The sequence below is a fragment of the Schistocerca piceifrons genome, chromosome 2, assembly GCF_021461385.2.
Source record: "Schistocerca piceifrons isolate TAMUIC-IGC-003096 chromosome 2, iqSchPice1.1, whole genome shotgun sequence".
Classification (NCBI taxonomy): Eukaryota; Metazoa; Arthropoda; class Insecta; order Orthoptera; family Acrididae; genus Schistocerca; species Schistocerca piceifrons.
In genome coordinates, this window is record NC_060139.1 from 975,510,725 (window position 1) to 975,525,343 (window position 14,619).

Sequence of the window (14,619 nt, forward strand, 5' to 3'; positions counted from 1 at the left end):
TTACACTGCACAGTTATTTATGAAAGAATGTTGGACCATCTGTACAGTCTTCAGAAATTAAAATACTTCCACATATGGGCTTTTATCGTCGTTTCCGACATTTTCATGGTGGCTGCTTTCAACTGGGAGCATGTTGAGGGCTGGTGTATTCCATACTGCTCTACTGCTATACTGAAATATCTGTTATAAAACTTACCAACACGATCTGTTTGAAGGTTTACAGGACCATTGATTGCCCATCTGAAATAATTGCTCCAGCGTCTGTGCAACTGCTTTCCTCCGCTTTGTTTTCATAGGCAAGTCCCAAGCAAATGTGTAATATTTATGAATAACATTTATATTTGAATCCTTTACTTTCTCACGAATACTGCTTCTGCCTACAAGATATGCATGCTACAAATCATACAAAGGTTGTATTATAAACATCTACGTGGGAAACATTTGTTTGTCAGTTTGCAGATTTCTTGAACTTCTGTCCCCATATCTATTCAACATGGCATCTTTCTTGAATCTCTGAAATTACTGATAGATGTAATTTGTGTGAGCTGTATTCATGGCAAAGATTGGTGCTGTGAACGGCCTTAACGTTCTACTATTTCATTGGGACCGTCATAATATTCGTTATATATTTACACTGCGGAGATCAACTGTTCATTTTTCTTATGCTGAATATTGTCTCCTGGCCTGTGCTACATCTACCCTCTAACACTAGTGTAACAAGTTTCTGTATTTCAGACCTTTTTTCCCACTCCTTGGCTTTCTCATATATATCTGTCATAAGTATATCTTAGGTATACACTTCGAAGTCATTTGGTAAATACCTGTTGAGCCTTCAAGAACAGCATATTCAGGAAATTAAGTGTTCTCTCCAATTCTCTAAACCCCCATCCCCTACCATTGGTAGGTACATAGTTTCCTATTGCTTACCCTGGTATGTTCTATCTATCTTAGTAGTGCTGTGATGATCAATGAAATCACCAATAGTATCTTCTTCTTCTTCACCTGCATCCGGATTCTTGGATATTTGAGAGAGTCGTTCAAGAGATTCAGCAACAAGTTTAAATGATTACAAGAGAGAAAGGACCGTTCGAACTGTCCTAATCATAGTAACCTCAATTTGCGTCGGACGCCCTTCTTCACATCAATAACTTTGTAATTTATCGACATTCTGTGGCATACTTAACAGACTTCGAGATATAGAATTTGTATACTCTCACATTTGTTGTGTGGGAGGTCTTTTTTTTCCATCAGCCTTTACAGTTGACCTATAAATTATCTTCAGTAGAGAGGTATCCCGCTCAAGCATCTGTATCCCTAATAGTTATTAAGATGCTTTCTTCTTGAGCATGTATGTCTTGGATATTTTGGTTAATGCTTTCTTCTTGAGCATTACTATCTATGATACTTTTATCCATCTTTCTTCTTGAGCATTTGTTCCTTGACACTTTTGCTCAAACATTTACGTCCTCAACACTTTTTCGATGCTTTCTTCTTGAGCATTTATGACCTAGATACTTTAGTTGATGGTTTCTTCATGAGCATTTATATCTACAATACTTTTACCCATACTTCCTTCTTGTGTATTTATTCCTTGATACTTTTGCTCAAGCTTTCCTCTCAAGCATTTAAATCCTGGGTACTTTTGGTGTGCTTTATTCTCAAGCGTTTATTAATGGATGCTGTCACCAGTGCTTTCTTGGGCATTTATATCACTGATTATTTGCAGATCTCTTGAGGATGAGCACTTAATATCTTCTTCGCGTGCCACAGTCCTTCCAGCTAGCAAACTGACTGTCATCCATATGCTCTCGAAGTTTCCATTCCAATGTTACTCTGGGTGTGCTTATAAATACGGCGCCTGTAGGAGATGGTTGTCAGTGTTGTGGTCGCAGTGGAACACTAGCGCCTAAAACCAAATTAAATTAGCTCTTCCATCGACTACCTGCAAACTTAAATAACGTGTGAATAATTCTACAACTTGTAATAATCCTCTATTGTAACTTAATGAGGATCAGTACCTAAAATGCAAATTGAATGGGTATTGGCACAGAACATTTACTGCTACTCATTATTCTAAATTTGACATTGGTATAACATCTATGATCTGAAATCGCGCCCCCGTTTATTCCACAGAAACACATACTGGTTGATAATGATAAGCATAAAATTTAAGAAAGCCTCCATCCTGACTGGCACTAACAGTAAAGAACTCAGAAATCAAGCAAATGGAGCTCAAAACAGTTACTATTAAAGATTCCCCATGTGTCATGGTATCTATATCACCCAATTCAGTGCTGGGAAGAGCAATTCTGCAGTGCTTATTTGCTCAGTGCTATCGACCACTGTGCAGACTAGGTGCGTTGCTTAGCTGTAAAGTTTGACTACACAGAAGGCGTGAAGTAGTGGCCACAAACTTGTAGGGTCAAAACTACTTCTCTACAATGTCAAACATGAATCAAGCATTCTGCTTGCTCGTAAGCCAGGAGCCGAGACTTGATCCAAGTGTGCAGTCATAAATCAGCACTTCGTACTACCACAGTCTCCGTGAAGAATCACAAATTAGTTTCTCTCCTCACAGAGAAACGAATGATTCCACTCCTGGCGGCAAAATCAGCAATGTCTCAAAACGCTCTCCAGCGATGTGTGTCCTATGGACAGTCGCGAGAGAATCCCCAGACATGTCATGCTCCAGTTTAGAGCAAACCTCCCTTCGTTAGCATGCGCTCTCGTTGCGGCCAGTCATCGCGCCCGTAACAAATGCAATACCTCTCACCCTATGAGTCGTGAAGCTGTCAGCTAACTGTCCATACACATACTCAGTTCGATAAAACCTTCTAGAACTTTCTGTCTCCTTTTATGACTACGAATTCAGCCAACCACATTCGAACCACATTCGTTTCTCTACCTTTCGGTGGGAATACAGCTTGATGTCTTGCATGAGAATTTCCACGGCCATTAGCTCACATCTGTGGCAGGTGTTCCCTGTACATTCCTCCATGCTAGAAATGCTGCTGGTGACACTTTTGTTATCTCTGTGATCTTAAGCTTTCAGCCTTTGCCTCGTTCCTAGCTTTTTTAGCAACAACACGAACCACCGCAAGGAGCTTGTTTTCCCGGCTTCTTGAGGAGGTGACGGACCTCGGCCGTAAATGCATCCATCGTCATGTTCTTGAGAATAGGCCTGCACTACTTCTAGTGCTACCTCCCTCAGTCTGTGTCTCTTTCGAAGACTGTGGAGGCTTCGGCTTTTCCCAGCTGCTATGAGAGCCACCACGAAGTGCGGAAGTTTAGTTTCTAGCATGGAAGTTTAGTTTCTAGATCCATCACCATAAACGTTAATGTATGAAGTTCTTCTAGGACGTTACCTAGTTTCCAATATTCATTTCATGCTTTATTTCCAAGTTAAGCAATTCTACAGATATGTTAGTATGACGCTACCCATGATCAAATGGTTAATAATTCGAGAACCCCACCTAAAATGCGATCCCATAATAAGAAAATATGAAATATGCATCATCAGAATTATTCATGTATGTGGCCAGTTCTTGCCGCCTTACAACATTTAACAGTTGCTCAGTCGTCTTGTCGGTTGCGTTAATACACTGATTAGTCCTCTCTAGCTTTGTGTGAACCATTATAGTAGGGCTTTCAGATTTGCAGTACAGCTTTTAAGATTTGCATTACTTTTTTTTCAGTTTTCCTACCATGACGTTTGGGACTTTCATTTATAGATTCAATTATTGCATCAATCTACAGACAGATATTTGGCCTGTGGATGCCACTGTCCAAAGTGTAATAAATAATGATGTAATTCCCTTTTATCATTATCACTATGTCGAAGTTTAGATTCTAGATCCAATACCTAAACTATCAATATGTCAAGTTCTTCCATGGTATTTTCCTGATCCTCATTTCAGACTTTGTTTCATTTGATAGCGAAGAGTGCCATGGCATTCAATATGCCCCAGATAACAAGGATAAGTTAACTTTATTTACACGCAATAATACGAGACCAAAAGAGAATAATTCGTACTTGAATCAACACTCCTTGGTTCCAATTCAACGATAGTCACTGACAAATGGCTGGGAGATCCCTGACAGGGAAATGTTGGTGCGGTCATATCAGTGGAGAGTGGTAGGGCTCTAGGACAGTCCAGGAGAGAGGTCCTGCCGAGGTGGAAACTCGTAGAGGCCAAAGGTGACACAGCTGCTGCAGAGAGGTGGCTCCATCAGATGGGCTTTGGATGTGGCCACGAAGGTCCGGGAACGACAGTGAGCTGCACACTGTTGGCCTGATGTCAGGTCCAGAGTGGGGACGCGATCAGAGGAAGGCACTGAAGATCAAACTGGAGACTTAGACTACTCGCCTTGGGATAAATCGGATGTGTTTTTGAGTGAAGACATCAGTGGCTGGTGTGGAGAACTCGGACGAGATGAAGACCCAGATGCAACTCCAAGTGAAGGACTCTGCTGGGGTGAAGGAAGCTCCAATTGTGGGAGCGACATTTGGCCTCGAGCGACCTGTGATGTGAAGCGGCTCTGGTCTGCAGCGTCCTTTATAGCCTCCTGAAGGAAGAATTCCACTGAGGCAATCAGCGAGCATGTAATCTGTATAGGAAGACTCAGTGTCTGCATTCACAGGGATAATTGGGGCACCCCCTGTGCCTCTAGTGACGAAGCTAGTGCTATGTGTTACCATGTTGGCTCCAGGAAGTGCGGGTGACAATGAACATGGAGTGCTAATGTTGTTGTTGTATTGTTTATCTAGCATCGCCTGTGGTGGTACTGCCAGCAGCCCGGTTAGACAGCAGACTGCAGTACACATCTATGTCATGTAATGGTTGATCCCAGGTGGCTACTGTACACCTCCCTCTTTAAAAAGAGGTGGCAAAGCCAGCTCAAAGGGGTATCTTCTGACACTGGGAGGAGGCACCCTGGGATCGCTGAGTTGTCAGAAACGTCGGTAGGAGTGGATGGTCGATGAGAGGCACGTCCAATCAATGGCGGCTGCCCGAGATGCGTCAGTGCCGATGGATCAATTAGTTTAGTACCTTATTTACATATATACCCACTTATTACGGATACTTCCACGTAATTAAATACTCTGCACACGTGTTCGGTCTCAACACAGACTTCGTATCTTGAATGCATATTACACTCGGGATATTTGTTGGAAATATGTTACACAAAAAAACGTAGAACCGTTTAGTAGAGCACATTTAATAACATAATTTACCTTCTCATTTTTAATAGAGAATTTCTCTCCCGCATTGATAATATTAACTTTAATGCATAAGTTGCTGTTCGTGGCTGATGGTACAATACAATACTACGAAAAGACCATTTAACCCACGTAACCACGGATGAAAATGTGGGTACACCTACACTCTAGTACAGCAGAAACAGGAGGTACAGCTTATAGAAACTCGCTGTGTGCTGCCAAAAGAAAAAATTACACGAATGTCGAAAATAATTGAAAGTGGGCAGTGACATAAACTGAATCTGTATCTCTCTACTTTCAGCCTATTGTCTTTGGCCCATACTAGATACAGACTATTCACACTAATGCTCTGGGCAGAGTAAATACCACATTGGCCTCTATTTTTTTGTCAGAACATTAAAATTTTCTTCAGACACTTGCTGTACAAACTTCATTGTTCGTTACTTGTCTGACTACGTGTCTCACACTGAGTCACTTCACGACAACACAACAGTGTCATTGAAGCCAAACTTTCGTTCAACTATAAGTTTATCACAAGTTCAACATGGTAAGTAGAAATAACACATGAGTAACTAAACTAATAAATCTCGAAGATAATTGAGTTTTTCAGAGGCAAATATTCAAACATAGTGTAGTTCAGTCAGTGAAGATCTATGGAGCTGATTTTAAAAAAATTCTCTATTGGGCATACAGCATATTAAACGTTTACAATAAGTGTAGTCTTTACGGAATTGTTTCACGATGTTTATACAGCATTACATAGGTTATCTGTTCTGTGAGGTGCTTTGCGCTTTACACATTGGTTGATGACCTTTTGCCCACCTAACATTTATGCTGTTTAGAATACATGAATCTCCTTTTTCTTCCAGCACGTGAGTCTTAGAATCACTTGCTTTTCGGATTACGAGTGGGAGAGGCACATCTCGGTATTCACCCACAGTCTCGAAGAAAATCACTTACACCCAGAATGAATTGTATTTCAATCTCACTCCCGCTATTTACGTTACATAGAATGATATGGTAGACCACAGGTGGGTTAGCGAGCCAGATGGATATTCAGTTTCAAAGACTCGCTCTGCACACAGCAGGTTAAGGCTGAGTGGAGTCTCCAATAACCTGGTGGACTAGTAGTCAAAGGATTCAAAAACAGATTGTACGACTCGCATAAATGAAGAATACACGCTGGTCTTCGTACAAAGAGAGTGGTATTAGTACATGATTATAACTGAAGGCCTGAAGTGCGCAGGTGTCTGGAGAGTAACAAAAGAATTAACCTAAGTCAAGCCAATACAATAGCGTCCTTGCGATATTCAGTCATGAATTCGGCTAAAACTGTTTAGCTCATGTTTGTATCACTGCTATTCACACAGCCAGGCTGAGTTCAGTGACTTTCAATCATTGCGCGCATGCTGCTTTAAAGTCGTATCATTATTCAGCTGGTTCGGCTACCAGTTCACAACATTTCAAATTCTCCACAGTGCGCAGGTGTGACTCGTGGAGATGTAGCTGCGATGCAGTTGCCCCCGTGACGACAGAAACATTTGTTTTGTCGTCAGCAGAAGGCCAACGAAAGCTGGAAAACAGAGGAGACACGCAGCAACAGCAACGCCATGTCTGAGCAGCTCGCATGAGATGACACATGGTGGCCATGGTTTCCAAATCAGGATAACGTTAAGACGACAGAGTGATGAATCCACCAGACATTTCAGGTAACACCCAATTAGACGCTCACATCGTGATGATTGCACGTTCCGGGGTGCCCTCGTGGCGCCAGCAGAATTCACTACAGGATTCGTCTCAATTTGATAACGACGAGGAATAATTTATTCAATGTATCATATATATATATATATATATATATATATATATATATATATATGTGTGTGTGTGTGTGTGTGTGTGTGTGTGTGTGTGTGTGTGTGTGTGTGTGTGTGTTTAAAACTGCATAACGTAACTATGTCTATTTTAAAACTGCATGACACAATGCAAATAATCACCACTCCTGAGTTAAATAGGCATGTAATACACTTCCTCAATCCAATTATGCTGTAAATCCTGCAAGATCTACAACACTCTTCACAAATCTACAGACGCACCTACATAAAGAAGATAAGGGTATACGATGCCCCCACCAGAACTGGATGGTTAATGCTTGGATGCATTTCAACAATACTGGTAATCAAAGAACTGATCCACAGTGTGTGCAGTAAGCATTCTAGACTGCACAGAAGATGAGTGATATAACGCAGTGCAGTATATTACGACTATTTGAAAAAAAAATCATGAATTGATAAACTTGACTCTGGCAATAAAGCAAACATCCTGCAGCTGCATCAATTAATAATGAGCATATATACACAAAAAGGTGATTTTAATACATCTATGGCATAACTTACCAATAGCTCGTATCTTAAAGAATAGATATTAAAATCCAATGTGTTAGGTGAAACGTGTTAGGTGAAACCTTGGCACATATGAAACATCACATGTTGAAGCGTAAAATGATTCACATACTTAAAATCAAAGTAGAGACACACATATACTAACATAATGAAGTGATTGGATCAACCATGCCCCACCATGAATACAATGTGAACACATACATTAATCCTAATATATGTACTGAGGGTTGTAAAATTTTCCAAGACAGCATTTTCCTGATTCCCTTAGTAACAGCGGACTGCTTGGCCCTGGGGTTACTATGAGAGGTATGGCAATATGTTTTGTCCGTTTAGACATCTAGTTTACACTCATACCCATGTCATCCTTCATCTACTACTTCAAATTATTACAAAACATCTAGCAACTTATTTCTCTCAGTGTCGTTGAGATAATCAGATTCATTTACTTTGTGTACAACGGCCTGGCACACAGCAAGTGGTTACAGGTTGATTGGTGGAGTATTATGAGTGAGCTCACCAACGAACTCCATTTTACAGTCTGGTAAGAAACCAAGGCTCACATCACCATGAGTCAAACAGGTGACGATGACGTCACGATCTACTCTCAAACGTAAGCGGCTAGCACAGAGATCGACCCTAGCGTTCTTCTGGCCTAACAGGTCCAACCCTAACGTGAACGAGTGCTGTAACTTCGTTGTCCACATTTTAAATCGTAACGTGGCCTGCTACTTCACTGGCTTAATTCTGGCACTAACCGCTCCCTCTATGACGGGGCTGGCGGGGCTAGATCTAGTCATATTTAATTTTCCAGTCTTGTTTCAGGTTCAGGATGAAATTCTACTGTTGTTATAGCCGGATTCAACTTCTTTGGACAGAGGTGAATTCGATACCTGTTACTTGCGATGGTGCGGACTGCTAGGTTGGTTGGTTGTTTGGGGGAGGAGACCAGACAGCGAGGTCATCGGTCTCATCGGATCAGGAAAGGAGGGGAAGGAAGTCGGGTGTGCCCTTTCAAAGGAACCATCCCGGCATTTGCCTGGAGCGATTTAGGGAAATCACGGCAAACCTAAATCAGGACGGCCGGACGAGGGATTGAACCGTCGTCCTCCCGAATGCGAGTCCAGTGTGCTAGCCACTGCGCCACCTCGCTCGGTGGACTACTAGGAGAATACCGCACGTGTCAGTGGCGATTGTCAGATCTGTTATAGGATTACCAGTTGCTGTTATGGGATCTATTAGCTTAATTATAATTATTACTGCTCAATGTGCATACACTCACTGCACCACACACATCTCCCTGAATCTGACCAATATTGTCAATGATAGTCAAAAACAACCAATCAGTGTCATGTTCCAGTGCATTGAGAAGTTTTTCTCCAACATGAATGGGAAGCTTAGGTTTGAGTATTCGTATTATATCTCTTTCAGGCTTTGCTAAGTCCCAGTATTTCACTTTGTTTTAGTACATTGGAAAATACTTCCCAAAACTACAACATCTCTCACTATATTAATCAAATCCGAAGACTTCATTTTCTAGCCTTTCCCTTGCGACAAATACTTGACCAGAAAACTCTTCCGAATTCGTTGTAAGAATGCGTTGTTCCACAGACTCTGTATCCCATAACAGCGTGTCTCCCTGGATATGTCCAATTATAAAACAGATGCATTGTCGTTCATTCCAGGATGCTGGCAGTATGCCATGAAAAGCCTTATAAAAACAACGGAATGAACAGATTTTTTGTCAGTTAGGACTGTGTTAAATTGCCGGCTTCACAGAATATTCTTCTCCAATAATGAATTTACTTCTACGAGCTACATCCCAAGTCCGTACAGTACATTACTGGTGAGGGAAGTCATGGTTTCTCCCTATCTGCTCGGTCCAGCTTGTAGTATTGTTGTGCAGTTCGGGCTGTTATTCATTCTGCACGAATCAATCGATGACCAATCAAATGATCGTAATTCTTCATTGACTTTAAGAATGTCTTACTCGAGCAAAGTAATTTCTTGTACTCATGAGTCTTTACATGTCTTTGTCTATTTATTTACAGATAGCTGGACGTCCGATAATTTATGTTCTACATGCTCAATAAAGTCGTCATGTCCTTTCTGTAAATCTTGAATTTTGTTGTTCATCATCTCACCAATAGAACTATAGGTGTCTTCTTGATAGGAGTTGAATTTCCCCGCTATGTTATTCTGGATTCTATTGTTTGAACTATCTGTGCACACTTTCTGCACGAACACTTTACTCTCCTATATGCTGAGCGATGAACTGCTGCTGTTCGTCAGCTAACTGTTTAATTCTTTCAGACAGTTCCTTATGGAAAGCTATCTGTGCATTTGGCATTCGATCTAAAGCGGTATTTGTTTCAGCCGACGCTTCTGTAACAAACGTAAGAGCTGAATGTAGTTTGATATGTTTGTCGAAAAGTTTCTTTTGATTTGCTGCAACTTGTTAAACAATTGTTATAGTTCTGACTTGATATTTTTCGACTTCCATCGTAGTGAGTGATAATTTCTGTAATTTTTGTATCAACAAACCTGATTAACTGGATTAACAGTTGCTGCACTTTCAGAGGATCCTGGAGCAGGCTGCTCCTCCGATACTTCATACTGTTCGGTTTCACTGTTTTCACTGATGTCATCAGCAGGCTTATTATTTTCACCTTCAGTGAGCTGTGCATCTGTGTCCCAAGGGTTTCTCTCTGCATCAGACAACACGTTAACAGACTTCTTTAAATAATAATTGCCGGCCTAGGTGGCCGAGCGGTTCTAGGCGCTACAGTCTGGAACCGCGCGACCGCTACGGTCGCAGGTTCGAATCCTGCCTCGGGCGTGGATGTGTGTGCTATCCTTGGGTTGGTTAGGTTTAAGTAGTTCTAAGTTCTAGGGAACTGATGACCTCAGAAGTTTAGTCCCATAGTGCTCAGAGCCATTTGAACCATTTTGAAATAATAATTGCTTAATCCGCACGCACAGGAAGCTATCGTACGACAATATAACAAATATTTTTGTAACTGTAGGTTAATGAACATCACATCAGGAAGCACTCTACAACAACGAGAGCTGAGCTTGCAAAAGATAAACACGCGTCCATTGAAGCTATGCACCATGCCAGTAAATAAGGCAATAATGAAACTATTTAATAATCCGAAGACTGGATTGCGTAAGTACAAAGATGACGTTCTAAATGAAAATTTCTATTTTCTTTACTGTAAGCAGTGCTGAAACTGATTCAAGCATCTGAGTAAGCCTGAATTAGTATAAATAACTGAATGACATTTTTGTTGAGGTCACTCTTTAGTAGTCACCTTAATTTCTTTTAAAGACATTTCATTCTGAATCTGGCTTCGAATCTCGATGTGGTCTTCGTCATCTCTAATTCAGTTTTTGTATGAGTGTAACACTCATTATTTATTTAACAGAAAACAATAAAACGTAAATTTAAGAAAAAATACAGTTATACAATATTTGTTGATATGCAAAGCCTGAGGTCCATGGTGCGGTCGCCATCTTAGTATCTTCTTTACAAGTATACTTACTTATTATAGGTACTTACACGTAATTAAATATTTTAACCATGTGCTCAGGTTTTACACAGACTACATAACACAAATGCACGTTATACTCATATTATTTCTTATTTGTAGGAAACATATAACTGAATCAACATTATAGTGTTCAGTAAACACCTTCAATAATGGTTATTATCAAAAGACTTCGACAGTGAAATTTATCTGTATATTTTTAATAAAAATCTCTCCCACAGTGAAAATGTCAATCTTTATACAGAAAGTGCAATACAGTATGATGAAAAACTATTTAATACATACACATATAACTCTGTACTCTAGTACAGAAAAAACTGGACATAAGATTGTGGGAACTCGCTGTGCGCTGCTGAGAGGAAAAAATTAGACGAGGTACGAAAATAGTTGAAATCTGGCAGCTACAAGAACTGTGACTCTATGTCTTTACTAAATACCTATTAATTATTGTCTTTGGCTGTTACTAGATATAGTTTATTCATACAAATGTTTGGAACAGTGTGTAAACTACGAGAGGCATCTGATGTGAGACTTATGCGACCGATAAGACTGGGCTACCATGATCCCCATGATCCAACCTGGGAGAGGTCATCAAGAAGGGATCCCAGCCGACTGTCGAAGAATGGCGGCAGTGATGACATTAAGGGCAGCCCAGGGTTTTGTGTCAGAACTTCTGAGCGTCCCATCATGTCAGAGGAAAAGAGCACCAGAAGAATAAGGGAAAAGGAGGGAAGGCTCGACTGAAGGCAGTGGAACAGGAGGAATCGATGCAGGAGAGGAGAAGGTGATGCCGAAAGTGCCAGGAGTGGAAGAACTAGCAGCATGGAGTGCGGAAGAGGCCGTGGCAGTGACGTCTGGTGACTTAGTGGAACCAGCCAGGGGCATTGAGTGTGACGGAGAAGAAGATGTCTCTGGAAGCGCCCAACCTGGCACCAGTGCAGTGTCAGGGGCCACTGAAAAAGAGCGTGTGGCAGGCTGCAATGTCAGCAGAGCACTAGTGGGCTCTGCTTGAAGGCGGCAGGCCAGAGAAACAACGGATCTGGCTAGATGAGACATGAGACATGGGCCAGGGGGACATCAGCTGGAAAGTGACAGCTTCTGGCCACATGAATGACGAGCCTGTGGAATATTGGCAGGGAAGCGAAGGGCTCAGCTGGATGTCAATGCACCAGTGGGATATCAGCAGGCAGTGGATGGGCTCAGAAGGAAGCTATGGGCCATTGGGAGTTTGAGGAAGGAATGACAGTCTCAGCCAGCTGTTGAGGTGTCAATGGTGTATCATCAGGGTACCAAATTGGTCGACTTGAGCAATGGCGATGGTGTCACTCGTGATGGTGAGTAATCATAATCTGTTGAACGCACTGTAGCAGTAGCAACTGTGATGGTATGATTGAAGGTGGGAAGGTCATTTTAAAATGAGACACACTTATATGGTGATAGAGAGAGGAAAAGAGGTTTTGCAAGCATGCCAAGTGGTGCGCAAAGGTGTATAGACACAATGGGTTAATATGCAGGTATGAAAAAGTCTAAAAGTAAATGGTGAGATAAAATACCATCCTGTTCACCAATTTTTATGTCATGGCCACAAGAGCTATGCCAATCGACACACCACACATAGCAAGAATAAATGACCTTCATTTTACATAGGGGTCGACAAAAGGTTCGTGAACTTACACCATTTATTCCCCAAACAGTGATGGAAGAACGTGATTTCTCTCCTTTTCATCAAAGAAGTAACTGATCAGTTCTGCAAGATTTTATAGAAACATGACATCCGACCGGTTTTTAGACCAGCTAAGAAAATACGTAAAGTATTCCAATCAGTAAAGGATAAATGCTGTTCTCTGTCAGCAAGTGGACTTTGTAAGATACCGTGTACCTGTGGAAAGTACATTGGGAGCAGGAGAAGTATGAATACACGACTGAAAGAATATGAAAGTCTTTGCCAACTAGGAATACAGAAAAATTAGTTTCGCAGAGAATGCTCTTCAGTCAGGAAATCGAAGTTTTCCAAAACTAAATTTTTATTTGCTGTGACAAACTGTTATCCACGATTATATAGAGAAGCCATCGAAATGGACAAGCATTGTGATAATTTTAAAAGAAAAGAAGAAACCATCTCTGCAGAACTCATAGATAAGTTTTTATCCTTGATGGACGACAACCGATAGATAAGTTTTATCTATGAGAAAGATTATCTCTGCTGATCACATGTAAACTCGACCACACCCACTTTACACAGTATTCATGTCGCTCTCTGATGTCCAACTCATCAGTTGGCAAGAGTCAGCTTCGCAATGAGCACCTTGGAAGATGTAAAGCGCAGCTCGGGACAGAACATGGAGGAACTGAAAACTTTATTCAATAATGACTATACAGCCGTGAAGATTCATCATCAACTACACTATTATACCTTTCTGTACTCTACGTTAAATTCGCCGCCCTCAGTCTCAGGAACACTCTCCTCAAGTGTTTTATGTGCTATTAAATATCATTTGCGTAGATGATTATAGCATCATGATAGACTAACTATTGACGTGGTTTTAATCATCTGAGAACTCCTCTAAAAATCTCTGAAATATTGTGGATGTATTCTTTAATCCGAAAGGCATCTTCCCGTACTGATAACGATTCTACAGTGAAGAAATTGCTGTTTTTTGGTCGATCTTCTGGAGTGATTTCTAGCTGACGGTAGCCAGTCCTTTAGTCAGCCACTGAAAAATACTGGCCCAAATAGTTTATAGTTTCTGCGATGTTTGCCAAAGGGTAGGCATCCGTTGTGGTCTTAGCATTCAGGTGTCGATAATCGCAGCAATATCTGTGATCCGTCCTCTGACTTCTTGGGAACAACGATAACTCCGGCTCCCCGTGAGCTATTAATCTCCTCAATCATTCCATCTTTCAGCTAGTGATCAATAAATTCTTCCAGAATTAGCCGCAATAAACCAGTGATTCATTTCCTGTTGGCATCCGCTACTGCATGACATGCGTACTCACAGCAGCACTTTTGGAACGAAAAAACGTCTAAATTCCAAAATAAACTCTTCCATCCATTCCCTGTCACTTCCCTTTAGGAGCTTTACATTCCCTCACAATGGTGTTTCAATGGCTTTGACGATTTTCCGTGGCCGACATAACCTGTGTGCCACTCTTCCTCTCCATAATATCTACATTAGCGACCAACAACCGTTTCATTAATAACAAATCCTTGGCACTGAAATCATCCTCAAATACAGGTACCAATTTGTCACCAGTTATCTCTGATATGCATAATTCTCTTCACTAAGCAGCCTGCCGGATCCGATACTTCATTTACTTGCAACAGTTCCACCACACACAAAATTCCAACGGGTAAGCCAGAGTGAACATTAACCCAAAGCGATTTCCCAGCTACATAATTATGTGAATCGAGACTTAGTGTGATTATTCGTAGTTTAAATGGAACCTA